This window comes from Thunnus albacares, chromosome 23 (genome assembly GCF_914725855.1).
Source record: "Thunnus albacares chromosome 23, fThuAlb1.1, whole genome shotgun sequence".
Lineage (NCBI taxonomy): Eukaryota > Metazoa > Chordata > Actinopteri > Scombriformes > Scombridae > Thunnus > Thunnus albacares.
Genome location: NC_058128.1, coordinates 20,524,144 through 20,545,196, shown reverse-complemented (window position 1 = coordinate 20,545,196; position 21,053 = coordinate 20,524,144). Strand labels below are relative to the sequence as shown.

General features: G+C 37.8%; 1 pseudogene; it reads right to left on the bottom strand.

Moving 5' to 3' along the window:
- Positions 1 to 6,971: 6,971 nt before the first annotated feature.
- LOC122975236 overlaps positions 6,972 to 21,053 on the bottom strand; it is a 59,108-nt pseudogene continuing 45,026 nt past the window's right edge.

The following is a 21,053-nucleotide window of genomic DNA, read 5'->3' as shown; positions in this document are numbered from 1 at the left end:
ATCCCATGTGGAATTGGGTTAGAGTACTGTATAATATCCCTGTTGAAGGTAGGGGGATTTGGGGCAGTAGGCCTAAAAAAGAAAGCCTTATCATTACATTTAGTCATTTAGCAAACACTTTTGTCCAAAGCAACTTACAATCAAGACAAGACAATCAAACATTTAGAGGACAGTTACTCAAAATAGCCTCGTCTCAGTACATAATGCATTACATCAGGGGTTTTCAAAGTGTGGGAAAGTGAGCCTCCCCTCAGAAAACAAACAAACAGCTGTGTCATTGCTATACTGTATGTTCCACTCAGGCATAAAAGCAGGTTTCAACAATAAATGTTGTAAACATATTTATTTTATAAACATCTTTTTTTATCTTTATTTTTTAAAACATCTTTTCAAAACATTTTAAACATCTTTATGTTCATTTTTTAAGCATTTTAAATATTGTTTATTCTTATTTAAAATCTTTTGAACACACTTTTTGAATACAATTCCACTCCGAAGGACTTTTAAAGGTCCAGTGTGTAGTATTTAGTAACATCTGAAAGAACAGACTTGGTAAAAATTGAATAGATTATTTATAAGTATGTCTTAATTAGTGTCTAATCAGCTGAAAATAATAATTGTTGTGTTTTTGTTACCTTAGAAATAAGCCTTTTATATCTACATGGGAGCGGGTTCCCCTCTACGGTGGCCGCCATGTTGCATCGCCATGTTTCTACAGTAGCGCAGAACGGACAAACCTAACACTGGCTCCAGTGAGGGCCTTACGCGTTTTAGATTCAGTGGGAATTGAATTGAATTGTCGTTGTCAAAGAAACGAAAACACGAAGAAGCGTAACGAAATCGGGACAAGCAACGGCATAAAACGAGGATAAACCCAGATGGAAATCCCTGATGAGAGAAATGTTTGCAGACTGACGCCGAAGTTTCCTGTTTACTGCTGGACAGGTAAGAGTGTAATGTATATTTATTATGCCCCGCTGGTAATGGTTCAAAACCTAGATGATGTACAATGTTTATTAGCAGTACATTTGTTTCCCTGAAAAGAAACGCCGCCACATAACGTTAAATATTAGCACACTTTAGCCTCAGTTTGTGCCTCTCATGGAGCTGGTGGTCTGCTAAGAGAGGGAGCAACATCGTGCTAATAACCCAACGCTTTATTCATTTTCTGTGGCAGTAAGACAACACATTGACTGATAACTAAGATATTTAGCGCTGGTAATGTGCTAAAGACAGTAAGTCAGAGCAATGAGTTAGTGTGAAAAATAAACTGAGGAGAAGTCTGCTCATCACCGAGTTAATACACCCTGTGAATTTATATTTATATTTTTGACAGTGCTCCCTGATTTCATTGTTTGCTCCTAATGTCATTTAGGAGCACATGTGCACATTGGGGGGCAAAGTTAGCTTATAGTTCAACACAAGTAACGTTTTCCCCGTTTCAATGTTGAAAAACATGTAATTGCTACCAGAGTTTTAATTTTACATTTATCAGTCAGAAGTAGAATTTTTCTGTTATTTATTTTGGTGTGTTTATCCAGGCCAGCCAAGGCTCCCAGCATCTTAGGACGTAACATAATGTATTACAAGGGTTTGTGACTGTGTCATGCAGCACTTATTTTCTTGATGTTGCTGTTGTTTCTCCAGCTATGAAAGAGGTCCTGTAGCATTGATGCATGGTATTGCCTTTACCTTCATCCTAAAGTGACTGTGTAATAGGTCAGGGGTAATTCACCATGTGCCATTGATGGCTTAGAATATGTTGGTTTTCATTACAACCAAAGACAACAAAAGTTGATTTCACTTAATAGCCACTTTTCTCTGACTGAAATTGTATTAATCAATTAAATAATCTGATCTTGTTTGTTGTTGGGATGAAAATCTGCATGGAATAAGGTTGAACAGTTTCTGGTGAGCACATTAGATAAATCAAACCATTGTTGTCTGTGTCATTATTGATGTTCAAAATACTGGCTCTTAAAAGCTTAGTGTCCTCTGTTACTGGTCCAGTTATTACTATGACTATTATGTGCCTGTGCTCTGTTATTACATTGTAACAAGGTTTACATAATACTAAAATGTCAGATACCGAGAGTGATTCAGTTTTCAATCTTCACACTTGCTGACTTTGAGCCATTCCATTATTAGTATTGACAGTATGCAGTTAGTGCCTGCAGAAGTACTTGGGAGTGCTGAAATTCTGTGTGTAGCTACCAATGCAGTGTGACCCCAAATTGTCACCTACAATAGATGTTATTGTTGCTGAACCACATGACCAGACATGGTCACAAGTCCATGTTGTTCAAGCTGTCTCAGATCTTACAGCATTCTAGGAAACACTGTGTCCTGACATAGTACGAACAGTTGATACCTACAAAGAAGCAGTGCAGTTATCGCAGGAGAGTGATGTGGATGATGTAAAAGGCATATATTGTGACTCTGTCTTTAATTCTCTGAAATATTTAAATGTATGTCAGCCAGGCCTTCCTCCATGCATAGGGCATAACTTTGAGCCATTCCATCGTTTCAGTATTAAACATGAGAGCTGTTTTTGTTTTTTGATGCTCCTTGATGTCCTCCCAAGTTTAGCCAGGAATATTAACGGCACGAGAGCTATTTCTGTTTGTCCATGTTCTTTGACTTTTCCCTGGTTTGTCCAGGAGTCTTAACACCAAGACTTGGACTAAAAATAAAGAATTTTGGGGTGTTTTGTGTTATTCTCTGTTCTGAAGCCTTGCCTATTGTACAGACTTGTAATAGTAAGTCCACACTTATGGAAAAAAAATTCTGCTGCACTGCTCTCCTGAGGCTGAAACTCTGAAGCATGTTGCTGCTCTAAAGGACTTAAAGCTTATCATTCTTGCTTCTTCCTGCCTGGACTATTGCAACGCATTGTTTTCCTGACTTTGCCTTTACTTACTTTTGTCAGATTCATTGGCTTGTATGTGCTTTTACTCACTGTGACATCACTTATTTAGTGTGGCCAGAGGTGCAACATGCCTGAAAGTTTCAACCATGAGTGCAGTGCAGCTTTGTGTAGACACTCTTTAAAAAAAGAAAAGTTTGTTAAATTTGTGTCCAGAATTACAGTTTAAATGTAAAAGTACACATACATATAAAACTAATAAGATTAACCTTTTAAAATTACAAAGAAAAACATTAAGTTGTTAGTATGGACATAAACCTTTATATGAAGAGCTACATATTTAATTAAAGCTGCAAGCAGCATTGAACTGGCCCTCGCACCTCCGCGCACGTCAGGCTGCGGCGCAGTCGAAGGGCTGATGTTTTCAGACAGTGCAAGAAGGAGATAAACATCACCTCCTTTGTCCACTATTTTGCCTGCTGCTGGGGCTGCTTTGCTGAAATTTTGAAGGGGGCGCTATTCAGCCAGTTTGCATCACTGATGGAATATTGTCATGTACATGTGTTCAGGCTGGGAGTCTTATCAAACATGTAAAGTTTGGTGCAGACTGGAGCATTTACAATAAAGTTACAGCAACTTCATCTGTCATGGCGAAACATCAAATCTCAACGGTGTGAGGATGAGAATTTTCTGCAGGGCGAGACATGTCTGTCTTGCTCACACCTGTGTCAAAATTATGCAAGTTTTGGGCCCATTCACTTGAATTTCAATTAGTAAATTGAAAACTCTTGATGAGTTTGTGTGTAAAACAAATTAATTTCCTAATTTTCATCAAGTCTATTTTTTTTTTTAGAAAAGTAAAGACTTTTAACCCGCATGACCTGGTCAAAGTGTGATTGAAATGTGTACTGTCAGGTGTGTAGAGACAATAAGTAACTGCAGCTGGACACAGAAAAATACTCATATATTTGAATGGAGAGTGTGAGTGAACCCACACCTTTTTGAACATTTACTGCTTCCACATAGTTTTAGATACAGACTTCATTTGAACTTTAAATGTGTCATGAGACTTTGACCTACAAATCTTGAATTTACATGTTTTTTCTATCTTTTACTGTTTTTGAGATATTAGAGTGTGAGTTTTAAAGTCTTTTCTTGCTCCTCCTGTGATTTTATAATGAGTGTGTATTGCGGAGTGTTTCACAGCACTGAGGGAGTGACCTCACCAGGAGCAGTTGGAGAGGAGGATTTTAGATTACGCTTCTTGTGAAATCTCCTCATAAATCCCATGACTTTTGCCAAATCTTACATTAAAAATCATACTTCAGTAGGAAATTTTGTGGCGAATCCATTGATACAGGTTTAAAAGTGGTCAGACTTATAGTTTAGATGTCAGTTTAGACAAAGTTATTTTCTGTAAAATTATGATTTTTTTTTTACAGTGTAAATGCCTAAAATGCAGGCTATCTGTAAATGCTATAATTTATCCATGTTCAACAAACACCTCACATGCAGGCTATCAGTAGACACTACATTTACTGATGCTCCCTAAACACCTCACACACAGAATATCTGGAGACTACAATTTTGAGTTGAGCTGAAGTTGATCAGATGAACTGTAGTGCCCATTCAAAACATGCCTGAGACATCCTGCACTATGTCTTGAACATACATACAAAGTTCCTATCTGTTAGGAATGGGAATAGAGTTTAATTCTAAACTTTTTTCTCAGTTCATTCTCTATGGTAGTTCTTATGATTACAGATGTAATCCCACCTCCAACCACAATGTCGGTTGCAATGGCAGAGTGGCTGTCCATCTTTCAGCTTGTTGAATCCATGTTCAGAAGAAGAAGCAGAAGCAATGTTTTTTATGAGGTATTTTTATATATTTCTGAACGTGCCTGAGACATCCAGCACTAAGTCTTGAATGTACATGCCAAGTTTCGTTCACAGTGCACAGTTCAATAGTACAGCTTAAGTCTCTTAAACGTTTCCAAGTCATTAACACTGTGGATGTAATCCCATCTCCGACCACAATGTCCCGCAGAAAACTGGATGAATTACCATCCAGATACTCTATTTGTGAAAGTAAGGTATTTAACTTAACTTTGACTTCATTCATTTTCATTTTCAGGATCAAAATGACTGTTGTTCTGCAATTAATCTAGCCTAAGTATGCTCTAGATTTGTTATGTATTTGAGGTAAGTCTTATTAAAACCAAATTAAGAAAATGCTATAGTGTTATTTCAAATGAACTCTTTGATAGCATCCCATAAATACCTTAACGTCATATCCTTTACAGAATTCTCATGGAAATGCAAGTTTTTGTCGTCTGCACCAGATAAGTACTCTTAGATGATATCAGGACATAATCATTCGGTAGTATGTTTGGTGTCTAGCTGAGAAAAAGGTAAAGTGCTTCCTGTCTGGGTGATACACTCTCTAGATATCCACCATAGCATAATTACTTGCCACATTAGAAAATGCTAAAGTAGAGGCTGAGCCGCTACTACTGATTTTTCATCTATTCATTAATTGGTCAAATACAGTATTCATATCACCTCCAAGAATTACTTGATAATCTGTCATACCATCCAAGTTTCTAGATAATTTGGCAAAGAATGTCGGTTTGTACATATTTGGTGCGTGTACTTACAGAAATGCTATTCTTTTCCCTTCTCCATCTTTCCCTTTATCAATAATATGTAGTTTAAGATTGTTATGCACCAATAATATCATCTCTTTGTGTTGTTATTGGCAGAAGAGGAAGCAACTACTTCATACATATTATTTCCTATTTTGTGAATATCTTGATGCATTATTTGGATTTTTTGAGGTAATGCAAAATGAGCACCTTTTCTGCCAATAACCTGAAGCCACCCAGTTTAAAAAAAGAGAAATGAAACCCACCCCTAGGCCACGTCCCCATATCATTCCCCCCAGCTTTCCCCTGAGCTCACCAGGAAGAGTCAACTGTTCACAATTATTCAAAACATTTTTCTTAATTCTAAGACTCTTCCTTTCTGCTTCCCCATATCTGGCTTCTGTTTACAAAGCAGTGACATGACAGCTTTGTCAGCGTCCCCCTTTTATAGTTTCTATTATACCCCTTAGTGTTAATAATAGAGGTGTTAAACCAGTGTAAACTATTTAAATGACTATACTTAGGAACTTTTTCTAATAAATTAAGGGATCACAACATTACCATGCTTATAAATATGTTTTTCTTTTCTTTCTTTCTCCCATTTTTCATCTCTTTTCCTTCCTTGTCTTTCTTTCTTTCCCCCTCTTTATCCTTCCTTGTGCTCCCCATTATACATATGATAATTGTACATACTTATGCCATATTCTCAATAAAGCCATGGGGAAAATTTCCTTGAATGTAGATTTTATAAGCTGAACTGAATGTAGATCTTATAAATCCCAATAGGTTCTTCTTTAATGAGTGTAGTCATTGTCCATCCAGTTGAAAAAGGAAAAGAAACTTCATTTTCTGTGTCCAAATTGTCTCATCTTGGTGAATCAGGTGCAGTCTGTTAATAACGTCCATACCCCTATTGACTTTCATATAGAAGTCCATGTCTTCAGATGGGCGCGTAACAGACTGTGCTTCATTATTAAAGTAATCAGCATCTTCACTGGATGCCTCACCCCATACTTCAGCTTGGTCTTCCGTAGCAGGTCTTTGATTTCATTGAAGGTGGCATGTTGCTGTCGTTGGTCAGCAGTTAGGTCTGGATAAATACTTAGCTTCTGGCTTTGGTTTTGGAGAGTACCTTGTTTCCCCCTTAATTCTCTCCTAAATTTACGCTTAATGTATCTTATGTATTCAAATAACAGAGAGAAATTCACAAACTGAATGAGGATGTGTCAGCCGTATCAAAATAACCAGGATTTTTAGTTTTCTGTGGACATGTTTGTAAAATTGATTCATAAGCTTGGTTGGGTAATCAGCCCTTATGAGGCTGTAAATATGTTTGCCTTTTAATAATAGTGGATGCTGAGTGTTTGCGAGATGTAAACAGACATGCAGTAGTGGTTAGTCTGGTTTGTCTATTGTTAAAGTAAAATGAGTCCTATTAAGTCTACTGAGTTTCAGGTCACAGGTTGGCTACTTTTATCTGAAAGAGTACAGCCATGATGTTCGAGAGATCTGACAATTCATTTGATCTACTATTACATAAATATAACTTAAGCAAAATACACCACATTCCATATGGTTGTTCCAGTTGTAGTTTGTATATATAACAAAAAATAAAGAAAAGTGCAACAACTAAGAAATTACATTTCCTCACATTCCATGAACCCACAACCAGTAAGATATCCCAGGAAACATTTCATATGATATCCATAATTATGTCAGCAATAACATCTTGTTTAAATGAGATTTAATTTATCAGTATAGCATCAACACTCATAAACTACATAAAAAAATGTCTTTGTTTCTGCTATTGAGATAAAGGTAGATGTTGTTTAATATCAAGGCTGTTATTATACATTCCTAAAAAATTCATCCACTTGCAGTTTTATTCTTACTTGAGTGACTGTCAAGTGAAAGAAGTATCTCACCCTGCTGGTTAACATCAGTTTATGGTGTATAAACCATCCCATGAGTCATTTTGAGTCAAATTTACTTGTTTTGTTAAACTTTCTGTCAGAAAGAATGAACCCCTAACTGCGTAGCTGCTCACTAAGCTACAATTAGCTGAAATAGTGCAGGCTAGACTATGTCTGCTTGTGCTGAAATAGGATACAGCCTACTTTGACCTTTTGGCCCTTGTTTGCAAATATCAATACTCCTCAGCTCTTAAGGAACCATGTATGTAGAAGCTTAGGCAAAGGTTAGGAGAGTATTATGGCTATAACAAAGGGGGACAAATATTCATTTGTTATTGGGATAATGTGTTATTAACTTTTACTGAAATGTTATTGTGTCTAACAAATCTATTCAATTAAGATCGTGTTGTAAACATAGGATGATTCTTGAATATTCATGTCTATTAATTTTTTCCTCATCATACCATGAACATGTTTGAGTTTTAAAAATTGAGCTGCCATTCAATGAATGATTATTGCATTTTATTTATGTATTTTATTTTAACTTATATTAATTTATTCTCCTGTCTTAACAAGTTTTGATCTGCATTTTTCAATTACTAATTTTTACTGCTTTTTGCAGTACTATTATTATTTAATGAAAATGTATTGTATATATACATTGTATTTGTATATATACATTATGGGAGCCAGCAGCCAATTAGCTTTGCTCAGCATTAAGACTTGAAACAGCTAGCTTGGCTCCTACAAAAGGTAACAAAATTGGCCAATCAGAACCTCTAAAGTTAATTTATTAACATGTTATATCTAATCTGTACAGAAATCAAGGTACACTTAATGACAATTTGGGGTTGCCAGGCAACCAGCAAAGACTCCAGAAAGTCTCTGTGATGGGCAAAGAAATACACTAACACAAACTGTCATTTTTATACTTTTGTTTTTGTACGGAAACAAACAATATACAATGTGTGTTAGTAAGCTTTAGAGGTGCTTATAGGCGGATATAGTTACCTTTGGACAGAGCCAAGCTAGCTGTGTTTCCAAGTGTTTCCATTATTTCTGCTAAGCTAAACTTTTACTATTAAACTATTACAACTAAACTATACCATTTATCATAGACAAACTAATTTAGAACCAGACCTCTGTATCAATATTGGTGAAAAATAGAAAAATGGTAGAAAATAGTAAGTGAATTTCAGGACCTGGCAGAAACACAGAAACATGAGGACTCAGCACATGTATGTGAATTCACACTCCTTTCCCCCAACAAATACTCATCTAGCTGCCCTTTTGAGGGCAGATGTAGGACAAAACAACATCAATGATATTCTTAATAATGGGAGGTTGTGGATGGAGGTTGTGTGGCAGGTGGTGGGCCAAGACCATCTCCCAGACGTCCAGCAGATGAACATTTAATCCTTTGAACATGGCTCTGAGTACCTTGTCACGCTGCAGCGAGTACCAGTCGCTATTGGTCAGTGCTGCATCAGGCGTCATAGTTTTGGGGTTTGCAGTCCGGATTAAAACCAATGTGCCTGGAGCCCTGTCCAGCAGCCGCACTACCGCCCTGCGGATGCTCTGCAGCCGCCGGATGTAGAGCTCGATGGGGAAGTGCTGAAGTGTGCCCAGATGCCAAAAACTACAACGGTGTTGGTGCCTCCAACTACATGGTCTAGTTCATTGGCAATGTAGTGCAGCTCGATGGCCGGGACATTTCTAGAACGGACAGGGGGACCGTGGAATCTGAAATTCACCAAAATGTTGTTTGCGTAGTCTAAAGCCATGAAAGGTCCAACTTGAACTGTACTGTGCAGATTAAACTGCTTGAGATCTAAAAGTATTACAAAAGGAAAGAATTAGGACACATTAAGCTGCAGTATGAACAAAATCAAACCTTTGCTAGAGATTTCTGTTGATGAACTACCTGGCAGTACTGTGTTGAGGTGTTCAAACCACTGCCTGATGGTAGAGTCTCCATACAAGTGGACGACCTTGCCTTTCAGACACTGACTGATGACAGACGATGTGTTGAAATGGCGGACTTTGGTGCCACTTAATGCTTGCCATGCACCCTGGTAGTAATAGCCAACAGGTCCAGAATGCACAATGCTGCTCTTCACCTCTGGTTGATCTGAGAAGAAGTTAGAGGATAAGGGGGGAAATATCAATTCAATCAATCAATCAATTTTTATTTATATAGCGCCATATCACAACAGAAGTAATCTCAAGGCACTTTTCACATAGAGCAGGTCAAGACCGTACTCTTTAATTTACAGAGAAATATGTGGTATAAGAAAACACTTATGGCTTATCTTCATTCCATAATGACTAGATATACTGCTATCAGCTAACACTTTTGGCCTAGTACTTTGTGCTCTCATTGCTCTTCAAAAACTGGTCTGAATACATCTCTACAGGAGAATGCTGTCTAGAACATAGTGGTAAATTTTATATAAATGTTCATTTCTCTGACTGGTTTACTTCTAATAATCTGTACAACATTCAATTTTGAATTATTATTACTAATAATATAGGCTGTGGTGGTGGTAAAAGTAAGAATTGTGCATTACCTTTATTTTTTGGCAACACGGTGACACTAGCAGATCCTGAAGCTCGAATGTAGACTTTCATGTTGACACCACTGAAGAAAAGCATGCAGAATAAAATATCTCTTGCACACATTATAACACTAACAACATAAAACACAAGAAAGGAAGACAACATTTTAAAATCATTTCATGAAGTTACAACTAGAACAATCAAGCACCAATATGGGAAACAACTACTTGGAAGTAAATATTCAACATTACATAAAACCTAGCCCATAAAAATCCATTTATTTAGAAGTGAGTTAAAGCTGTTGTAATTCATGTCATCACATGAACAATGGGTCCAAAGTGAAAATTTATTTCACTTTGCACTTTTTTCTGAAAAGACCACACCCAAAATAAAATGTATACATTTACAAAAAACAAATGAATCATTACAAATGCTATCCATTAAAAAAAAAGAAAGTCAACTAATGTGATCCAGTCTGAACTGGTTTGGAAGTAGAAGTCCCATTAATTTTTCCCCAAGACAACATTATGCGATTCACAGTTGGAGCACTTCTACAGCTTGGATTGGAATGAAACTCTCCTGGTTAAATCATCAGTAAAAAACAGTGTTAGAAAATATCTGGTCCTTTGATAAAAAGTCAAAGGCACAAGCCCTAACTACAACTTCTAAGGTGCATTTCAGCAAGAAACATCCAGTCACCGATTCTATTATGTACAGGGCTAAAAGTGGGTGGAATCAAACGATTGCAAGGTTCAGAAACGTGAAAAGACAATCTGCAGCTTAAATCAGTTCAGCTTTAAATTTTGGGTCAACTGTTGATAAATTCAGGACCTGTGCCACGATGTTCAAGTGCAATGACAAAGTGTTTCAAATTGGCTATCACTCTGATTTACACCTCTGACTGGCTCCATCTCCATAGCAGCTGCATTAGTGTGTCATGGGAATTGTACTATTTTGAGTCGTCCACTATGCAGAAATGATGGACAAAACATTATTTCTCAGAAACTAAAATTGGTGGCCATAACTTAAACCTATAGGATCCTTCATTTATCTGGCAGTGACCAATGCTTATATGTTAAGTAATCTTGAGCATATCACTAAAAACATTTTTGAAATGGGAATACAGATTGGGGAAAAACACGTCCAGAATCAGCAGTTACTCTCCCTTGGCAAATCTATTTCACTTTGTGTTATCTTAGACTAAACATCTCTAGATTCAATCTTTACAGCTTCTAGTTACACAATTTTCCACCAAGGAGATACATAAGTAACACTTTGAAAAAAAAAGAAGCCAGTCTTGTCTTTCTGCCCACTCACCTTCGAAAGAGCTTCTCCTCCTGAGCCTTGAGCTGTTTATGAAACCCGCCATTGTAGTTGCTGATCCTGGCGTCACAGCTCAGCTTCTTTGGCTTGTAGCAGAACCACGGCTCGCCTGTAATGAGGTCAGTGTAGTTGCACAGTGGCTGCTGGGTCGGACGCAGGCAGACATTGCAGGTGGTGGTTTCAGAGACTGAGCCTGAGCGGAAGACACTCCGGAAAGAAATCCTATCTGGCTGTTCTCTGGTCAGCCTGTGCAACACTGTGACAGCCTCACTGGGGTGAACCAGCGTCACCTGATAGGACAGAAAACCAGAGTTCAAAGTTCAACCCCCATTACTTGGCCTCTGTCAAAGCAATAAAAACAAAAAGAGTGAACACTACTAAAATTTGCACACTTTGTTTCAGGTGTAAACCAGATTGATCTCCAGATACTCATGTTTAGAGAACTGATCATTAACTAAACCCCTCCCTGAGCAGCGATTGTCCAATTATAGTTTAGTAACCATAACTAGGCACAGCAGGTCTGTCAATCTTTAGTTTTCTCCACATCGTGAAGTGGTGTGCATAGGGTTGAAGTAAGATCAATACTTGACATTTAAAGAGTTTGCAGGGTGTTCTCTTTTTTAGCCTCTCCAAACACAAAAATATGAAGAGCAAAAGTGTAAGTTTTAGTGTGTTTGTGTGCTCTAACATAATCTGCAAATGTTAGCATGTCTGGCTACTACCTACAGAAGTAATCCAATGTTACCTCCAAGGACAAGGAGCATTTCATACTACATTATTTTTGGGGATTACAGGTTACATTAAAAAAGTCCACTGAATGAGATGCTGGCTGTAGCAAAGCCTCCCACTGATATTTAGTAATTTCAATATCTTAGTTTGAATATTTTGCCTGCAAATTCCATATTCACCACAGACAATTATGGCACTAGACTTAATAACATACTAGCAGATATAACTAGGCGGGAATTGACTCTTAAAAAGAAAATCTTGACTAGGATCAAATTTGCAGAAATCTCAGAGAGAGATATCTTAAAATCTAGACACATAATGCTGCTCTATATCTCTTACCACCAGCTGGGTATTGGAATAGATTACACAACACTATCAATAACCTTGTTTGGGAAAGAAATTATCCAGAATCAAATACTACAAGGAATGCAGGTGGTCAGAACTAATCTGAACTAATCTCAAATTTTATTTCTGGGCTTTCACAAGAGCTTTGAACTCATGGCTTAATCCTGAGAAATCCTGATTGTTCCTTGTGATGTTGACAGAATATCAGAATATCCTTGTAAATGTCACCTAAGTATTCCTCTTTTTAACAGTTATGCCATCACTGTGGGGTGGTAAGACTTTAACCTTTCCCCACTGGTCAGAGAGAGGTACTCATGTTCTCAACAACATTATACATGAAACAGACTCCAAGCATACCAGGACATAAAAGATGCTTATGGTCTGCTCGGTTCTGCCTTTCTCTTTTACCTTCAACTGAGATCCTCATGTAATGCTTATGGAGTACCCAGGGCTCTAAAATTTTCTCCTGCTCTGCTGTTTTTAAATGATGGTACAGGTTTAGATGCATCTGTTTCTCTTTGCTGTATTATGTTAGTTGGTTTATATGCTGTCAATAAATTGGTTGACACTTGATGGAAGAAACCTATGTCTCAATATGTCAGTGGAACTTAACACTCTTGGATATACTGAATTTCAAAAGTTCCACTGCCATATTAAATGATGTTAAACAAGATAATATTTATTTTCTAGATAGTGCTAGACACCAGATCAAATCTTTGATTGCTGAATTGGTTTAGCACTTCTCAATCCTGTGCTAGCAATTGAGTCTGGACTATGGTAGAGTAGTTATCTTGATTTTGATAAGAATTATTGACAGCATACAGAATAATCCAACCAGTATATGAAAATAAAGGACCCACTGTTTTGAAAATTACTGCATATGTGTCCTGCAAGAACCAAAAGTTGACAGGCTTAGCAACAGTACTGAGGGGGGTGGGGCTTAGCTAACGATCAATTAGAAGATAGACTAATGTCACAATCACATTTAATATAATAGTTTTTAGCATCACCTCAACCTGTGCGCTTCCCTCCCAGAGTAAAGAAAATACAGCAGAGTAGGAGCCATTGAGATGATCCAGCACTTTCCCAGCCACACCTGCACCAAGTGCTCGGTTGTGCAGACGGGCAAGTAAGACGTCTCCCCCAGACTTCTTCGGACGGCCCTTGAAGTCATACATTTTAATCATAACTTCCAGCTGATCCCCTACATGCCACTGTCGTCTACCCTTCTCTGGGAGAATAGTGAAGGTGCTGTGGGCAGGATTGGTGGTCTGCTCCAGGGAAAAAGGAACTGGCAAGGATGGAGTTTCAGGCCAAGCAATGGAGTCTAATAGGAGGCGTTCCTCCAGAGCATCTTCAGGGGACCGTGGCTGGAAGCTGCAGAAGCGGCGTTGCAGGTGAGGTCTTGGAGCAGGGAAGGTGGTGATCACCTTATGCTGAAACTGGCAGGGGGTCAAGAGATTTATGTGACAAAGATATATATAAAAAAGCTTTATAATGTAAGACAAATGAACTAAATGAAACAAAAGGTTTTTTTTTCCTGCCCCACACCAGAAAATAACTGAATATTTGAAGGGGTTGCTGAAAGAAGCTGATCAAAGACTGAAAAAAGATGAAAAAGCTAAAGGGAGGAAAACTGCAGTCAGAATATCCTTACATTCCATTTCAGTAACAACTGTAGCAATAATTTAAATATTACTTTTCGTATTGCTGTCGACAGTTACATAGGTTGATGAATTTAAGGTGCGCTATTAGGAGATCATTTTTTCTCCTTTTTTAAAAAAAAAATCCTTCTTAATGAATTTTTAGATGCGGACAATGTTACAGTTCAATTATGATGTTAATATTTAACACAACTGAAGTGTTCATACTAGTTATTCTGGTGAAAAATTAATGTGGTTAATTTTCCTCTTCATATAAATCTCAAAAGTGAAGGTACAAATATAATGTTAAATTGGTCTAATACTGGTACAATACTCTTTCTATGCATTGGGTTTTCATTGTGGAATCATTTGTTTCCATTCCAGAATGGTGCAAAACAAAACAGACATTTCTGCACTGAACCCATGAAAAGCCAACAATGAATTGATCCTACTAACAAGTATTATCTTTGTAGCAAAGGTCTGTTATATGTGGATCGTTCCTCTGTGCCATAGAGCTCAACTGTGGCCCGAAAACGATTAAAAACTAATCAGTGAGCCACACTGTTGCACTGAGTGACATGTTTTTTTATTACCATTATCATGGGCATTGTTTGCAAATACTGATGAAGAACATTACTGTTATCCAAAGCCACACTGCATATGAAAATAATATCCTGAAATGAGACTATTTCAAACAGGGTCCACCCTTCAAGCAGTCGCACTCAAGACCAAATTCTCACCTCCAGGACGTCCATGTTAAAAAGCAAAAAGATGAAGACAAACACAGCCAGGAAAAGGAAGATGGCAGAAAACTTCGGACAGCAAAAGCTGACCACCGTTTCTCTATGACCTCTGATCTTCATGATTGGTGATCTGTCCTGATCTGTGACCACAGTATGACAAACAGTGTGAAGTGACACTTTGTTTAGCTGTATTTTTGTAGTGATAACTTGCAAAAACTTGACCTGAGCAATGAAATGATCTCTATACAAATAGTGTGGTATGTTTGCCTTTCAATCATTTCTACTAACTTAATCCAGTCACCCAGGACAAGGCCACAACCAAAGTCAGCAGCGTTACTCCCTTTGCAGTTTAACAAGAGGATTCATCCCCAAGTGGCCAAGTCATTTACCCGTTGCACCATAATGTAAACACTTATAAAGTAAATACTACTGCAGTCTTTTGCAATCTGACACCATTTCTGTGGGTAAGTTGCCATAAATGGCTACTTATTAAAAACAGGAATTAATACCTCTAAAAAGGGAGGAAGAGGAGAGGACTGACAGGTGTACCACGGCCGGGAACCAACCACCCACTGGTAGAGTGCTGGGAGTATCCTGCCTGTGAAAAGGGATAAAAAACCCAAACCATACCAGTATCAACAGTGACAGGACTCCCAGTGTGAATAACTGCCATGAATCATAGCAAAACAATACTAAAATAACCACAAGAGCACTGTTACAAATTAGGTGCAATGTAAAGATGAATTTGCAACATTTTAGATGAATACATTACATACCTTGTACCAGGTATCTTTTTTACAGCTTTTTGCCCTGCAATAAAAGTTAAAGCAGACCCACTGAATTATTATTTAATTATAAGTACAATTTCTCACTGTGTTTGAACCCCTACCATTACCCGTACATCACCACTGCATAGGTCCTAGTGTCCCCTTGCTACAATAACATCTGGTGTGTGAGTGTGAGGTGTGAACATCTACAACGTCTAATGTGAACATTCAATCAACAGTTGCAGTTACATTTAGGTCATAGACTTAACCTGTTGTAATATCACTGCAGATACACGCCCAGGTTGTGTCTGTCACGCAAATGTTTTTTGTTATACAGGTTTACTAACCAGAAAATAATTACTCAGTAGGTGTGGTCTAACACATAATTTATCTTATCAGCAGAGAAGATCTGTGATTCAGGATGTGTCAGCTGTATCAAAATCACCAGAATTTTTAGTTGTCTGTGAACATCTTTAGACTTTATATAATTGATTCATAAGCTTGGTTAAGTACTCAGCCCGTTCGGAGCCTGTAAATATGTTTGTCTTTTGGATGTAGTGGATGCTGTATATTTGCCAGATGTAAACAATTATATTTAACAGTGAAATTCAAAGTCTGAGTTTCAGGTTCCAGGTTGTCTGAAAGAGTACAGCCATGATGATAGAGAGGTCTGATAATATGTTTGATGTAATGTTCTGTATGTTTGAATGTATCATTTAGGATAGAGTTCATTTAAGGAAGTGTTCTGCAGACATACAGCAAAGAGATGATATCATTTCTTTCACATGCAAATATTTTGACGCACATTTCAGGGTTGACATTGAAAAATCCAAATAAAGTGTAAGTACAGAAATGTGCCAGGAACAAACACAAAGAAGTAAGAGTTCCGTTTATTTCAGCTTTAGTTTGCATTTTAGTTAAACCAGGACACATATAAAAGTTATGGGGTACTGTTGTCTCCCATTGAGGGAGGGCTTAGTAAAGTTAAGGAAACATACAGTATAGGAATATCCAAATGCCATTTGGTTCACAGACAAGAGAAAATGTGAGCTTATGTGTTATATTGGCAAACCAAGACATTGTGTTTATATAGGCCTATATACACAATAATTTGTTTCACAAAAACAATTTGTGGGAAATTTAATCACTTATACCGTAAGGAGGCAGAGTTTCTGCTGCAAGTTAAAGCAATTAAACTTGTTAAAACTATGAAAATGGTTAGCAGCCACATTTAGTTTTCATGATGTCTATGAACTGAACTTCAAATGTCATCAAATACATTTAAGCATATCATGTGTCTTACCTCAGCAGAGATTCATTTTGAGAGAACACAGTAAAGCCAGTGTTGATCTAGGAGTGTATTTTGCTGGCTTGCAGGAAATCTGATTCTTCTTTTTGTCGCAACAGTTGCCTTAGTGGTTTTGATTTTCATCAATCTTTTGTCCTTATATCCAGCCACTGTTTACTTCCCCCTGGCCCATTCATGGCCCAGTATGAGTATTCTGTCGATCTTCACCTGCTCACCAAATGTCCTCCACTCAGCTGTTCTCACTTATCTGCATGTGAACTGCTAAGTATGCAAATATACATATGCTGTTTTACCTGTTCCTGTTCTCCTTTACAATGTCTCTATTTTTGTATTTGTCAGCCTGCCTGGAGGAACGCCTGTTTGTAGTAGTAGTTGTTGTAGAAGAGAGCACTCAATAGAATGCAGATTTCTGCCAGGTGTGTCTGGGAGTATGTGGCTTGGGAACAGGAATTGCAGGGCACACAATGTTCACACTGTATAAACTTAATAAGATAATCATCTTGTTTGCACAAGATAAAAACTTGTTCCCACATCATATTAACTTGTGCGCACAAGATAAAACAAATACCACCTTTTGGGACTTTAGGGGCTCCGTAAAAAACAGCAAATTGATTATTCAAATAAAGCAATGAACGCCACCATGTTTCTAACATACTTGAGAAATCAACAAACTATTAAAAGCTATAAATGCAATTTACCCCCGTGGTCTTCAAAGCATAGGCCTAGCATGCCTTTACTGTACAGATATTAACCCGTTCCTACAAGATAATTATCTTGTATGCACAAGATAATATATTGTGGGCACAAGATAAAAAAATATCACCTTTTGGGACTTTAGGGGCTCCGTAGAAACTTCTCAATTTAAACATTGTTATTTATTTAGAACATTTTGTTGTAACAAAAACAGGGATTTATTCATTTCTTTCCCACTGCAGTGAAAGAGCAGGAATATTTAACAATACAACAGTGTTTGTATTCTCTCTCTGTTCAGGTCGATTGCATTTTGGATTGGATCTGTTATGTCGGGGTTGATTTGGGCCCCATGTGGTTGGGTATCTGTTTTTTGAAAATGAATTTATGCACATTGAGTTCGAGCAGTTTTTCCACGGGTCTGTTACGGGTTCGGTCCAACATTTTGGATCCATGAACTGGACCGCGGTAACTGACTCCAACTCACACTCACATCCAAATGTGTAATAGCTACGTTGGTCCACTGTGCAAAGCATATAAGTTTTTACAGTTGTGGCTCTAAAATTGTGTCACGTGACTGTCAAGTTTCTGTCTGCTCAAACAACAAAAATGGCTGCCATTCCTTATATTCTCAGTGGAAAATGCAATATTTTAAAATAGTTTCAGCATTAAAGTGCGTTTTGATTTCTAACGAGCAATGTGAATTTTATTTTCATAATCTTTGTATATGATGTTTAGTTTGTCAGTTATTAAAAAGAATTTTGCAGGCTTTCTATCGTTGCTATGGTGGTTGCTATGGACGTTGCTATGGACCTTGCTATCGCTGAAATTAAGTAGTTGCATGTTGTTTGAATCATTGTCTTTACGTTGTATTTATCTGAGTTATGTTATTTGTTTTACTTTATGTAACTGTTTGATGACGTTCTTTCAATAAAAAACATCAGTTTTAGAGCACCCCAGGGATGAATTGAATTTGAAATCCAGAATTTGAAGCTTTGCAACTGGCTGACCCGAGGACCCACCCGGAAGATTTAATGATATCTTTAATTTCTTAACACAAAAACACGAAACTGTTCTTGATAACTCAACAATACGATAGTTTAATGTTATGGCCAGAAATAGTGCTCTTCCTGGCAACAGATCAGTTCAAACCGCTCTGAGATCAGTTCTAATTGCAGTTAATCTACTGCAATTGTTAACATATTGGTAAGCATTCAAGAGGCCGTTTAATACATGCATGATGTTGCTTAATAAACGTTTTGAATCCACAACAAATAAGCTCCTTAAATACAGTTTGAAGTGCTGCATAACTCCTACTGACACTAAACACCAACCCAAGACCCCCCTAGACTAGGGAAAAGCAGGGTGAGTTTTTACTTGAGGCGTCTTTAAAGTGAGAGCATGACAGTAATGTCTTCAACTAAAATATGTACATATATTTCAGAATGTGGTGCATCCCTGGGAATAATCACTTTATATCTAAAATAAACACTTTTCAAAATATGACTTTCCAAAAAAAAGTGGTCTCTTGGCTCAACTGCCAGAACAGAACAAAATCAATTCTCCTCACAGGACCAGGCTACTACTCAACATCCTACTTGTCAATGCTGCAATATGAACCAAGTTTTTGCGATCTAGGCAGTCTCTTGAGGACATCACTTCCAGGGATGAGTCCTTCATCGTTCTCTTTGAATGTGAAGGTGGGCTTTCCATCCACAGAACTCCCACGACTTTGTCTCAGAAACTTTGTACTGATGTCAGCTCCCGCAACCTTCTCCACGGATCCAATGTAATTATAGGATTTGTTTTTACCCGCAAAATTCACAATGACAAAGTCACCAGCAGACAGATTCTTATCACTATCCTCATCACTCAGGTCATCTTCTGAACTATCATAGTCATTGGTGTCGTTAAGTGAAATGTTCATGTCACTTTCCTCTGAGCTACTGTAGTCAACAGTTTTCTTCTTGGATTTGATTTGTTTTGACCCTTTCAGAGCCTTTTTCTCTTCTTTTTCAGTCTTTATCTTCTCATCTTCTCTGCCAAATGGGCAGGAGAACCAGTAGCATCACTGATAGATGAGTGTTCAGGATTCATGATTCTGTTTAATGGTTCAGGCAGAGTAGCAAATGGCTCGTCTGGGTCTGGAACTGCTGATGAGCAATCAGAACTCATGGCATGGGTTGATGGTACAGACAGGTCAGCACAGTTCGATGGCTCCTCGGGGTTTGATCCGTCTGTGACCATGGATGGGGCATAATCTTCATCTGGAAAAATATCCCTGTTGAACGGGAATATGCCTGTAACTTTGAATCCTGAGATGATGTTCCTTGGTGTCATTGCAGACATGAATGCTTCCTTCACAAGTCCTGGAATGTCATAAATTGTTGCGGTTTTACCAGGGTTTGTACGCATCCAACCATCCATGGCTCTATTGTAGTAGGTCCTCAGTGGTCCATAGACTGTTTTGTCTAAGGGTTGTAAGCGATGGGAGGTGTGAGGTGGCAGAGTGAGCACGACAACACCATTTTCCTTTGCAGTTTTCACAGCCTTCAGTGAAATGTGAGATTCATGATTATCAAGAATCAGCAGAACGAGGTGATCAATGGAGCAGTCTGTGTGATGTATGAAGTGCTCCAGGAACATGACAAAGGTTTCTTCATTTGTCCATCCAGATTTTGTTGCATGATGTATGGATCCTGCTGGAGATCCTCTGATGAAGTGGTCTTTGAAACGGACACGGGAAAAAATGAACATGGGTGGAGCTGCATTTCCAGTAGCATTTACTGCACAGGCCACAGTGACAAGCTCCCCTCTTTCAGCAGATGTTACTGAAACCACTTGCTTCTTTCCCATCTCTCTTACAATCTGCTTGGGTGTCTGCACTGTTGTAACACCAGTTTTATCCATGTTATAGATCATGTGTGGAGGGAAGCTATACCTGAATGGAGATTCAAAATGAAATGAGTTAATCAGAGAAGCTTAAAGCAGTTTGAAGTTACAGATTTAGTCAGTTAATGTGGTAGGCCTAGTCTATAAATCATGTTACCTGTCCATCATTGAAGTGACAAATTTATGTTCTCATCAAAAACAGACAACATATCACATGATTTACACATGTTTCCTATATATTTTCTTAGTATACAGAAATATATAAAGTAGCACAAACCTTATAATGTGAAACAGATTCAGATCAGTGCTGAATACAAGACAGACTGACCACTAAAACATTCACAGATCTAAAAGTGTAGGTTCACATCAGAAAGTATTAATGCATGTATCAAATACATGACTTACACACTCTTATCTATATGTACGATATACAAAATATAGTCTACAAGGCTGACATGTTAACACTTGGGGTGTTAACATGAACACAAAACTCACGGTTCAGACCGTATCACGGATTGAGTCACGGATCAGATCATTATTAGGATCAGCGGGGAAAAAGGGGGGAGACAATTAAAACTTTGTTTTCTATTTATTCTGTAACATACTTACAGCCAGAAACAGCAAGGA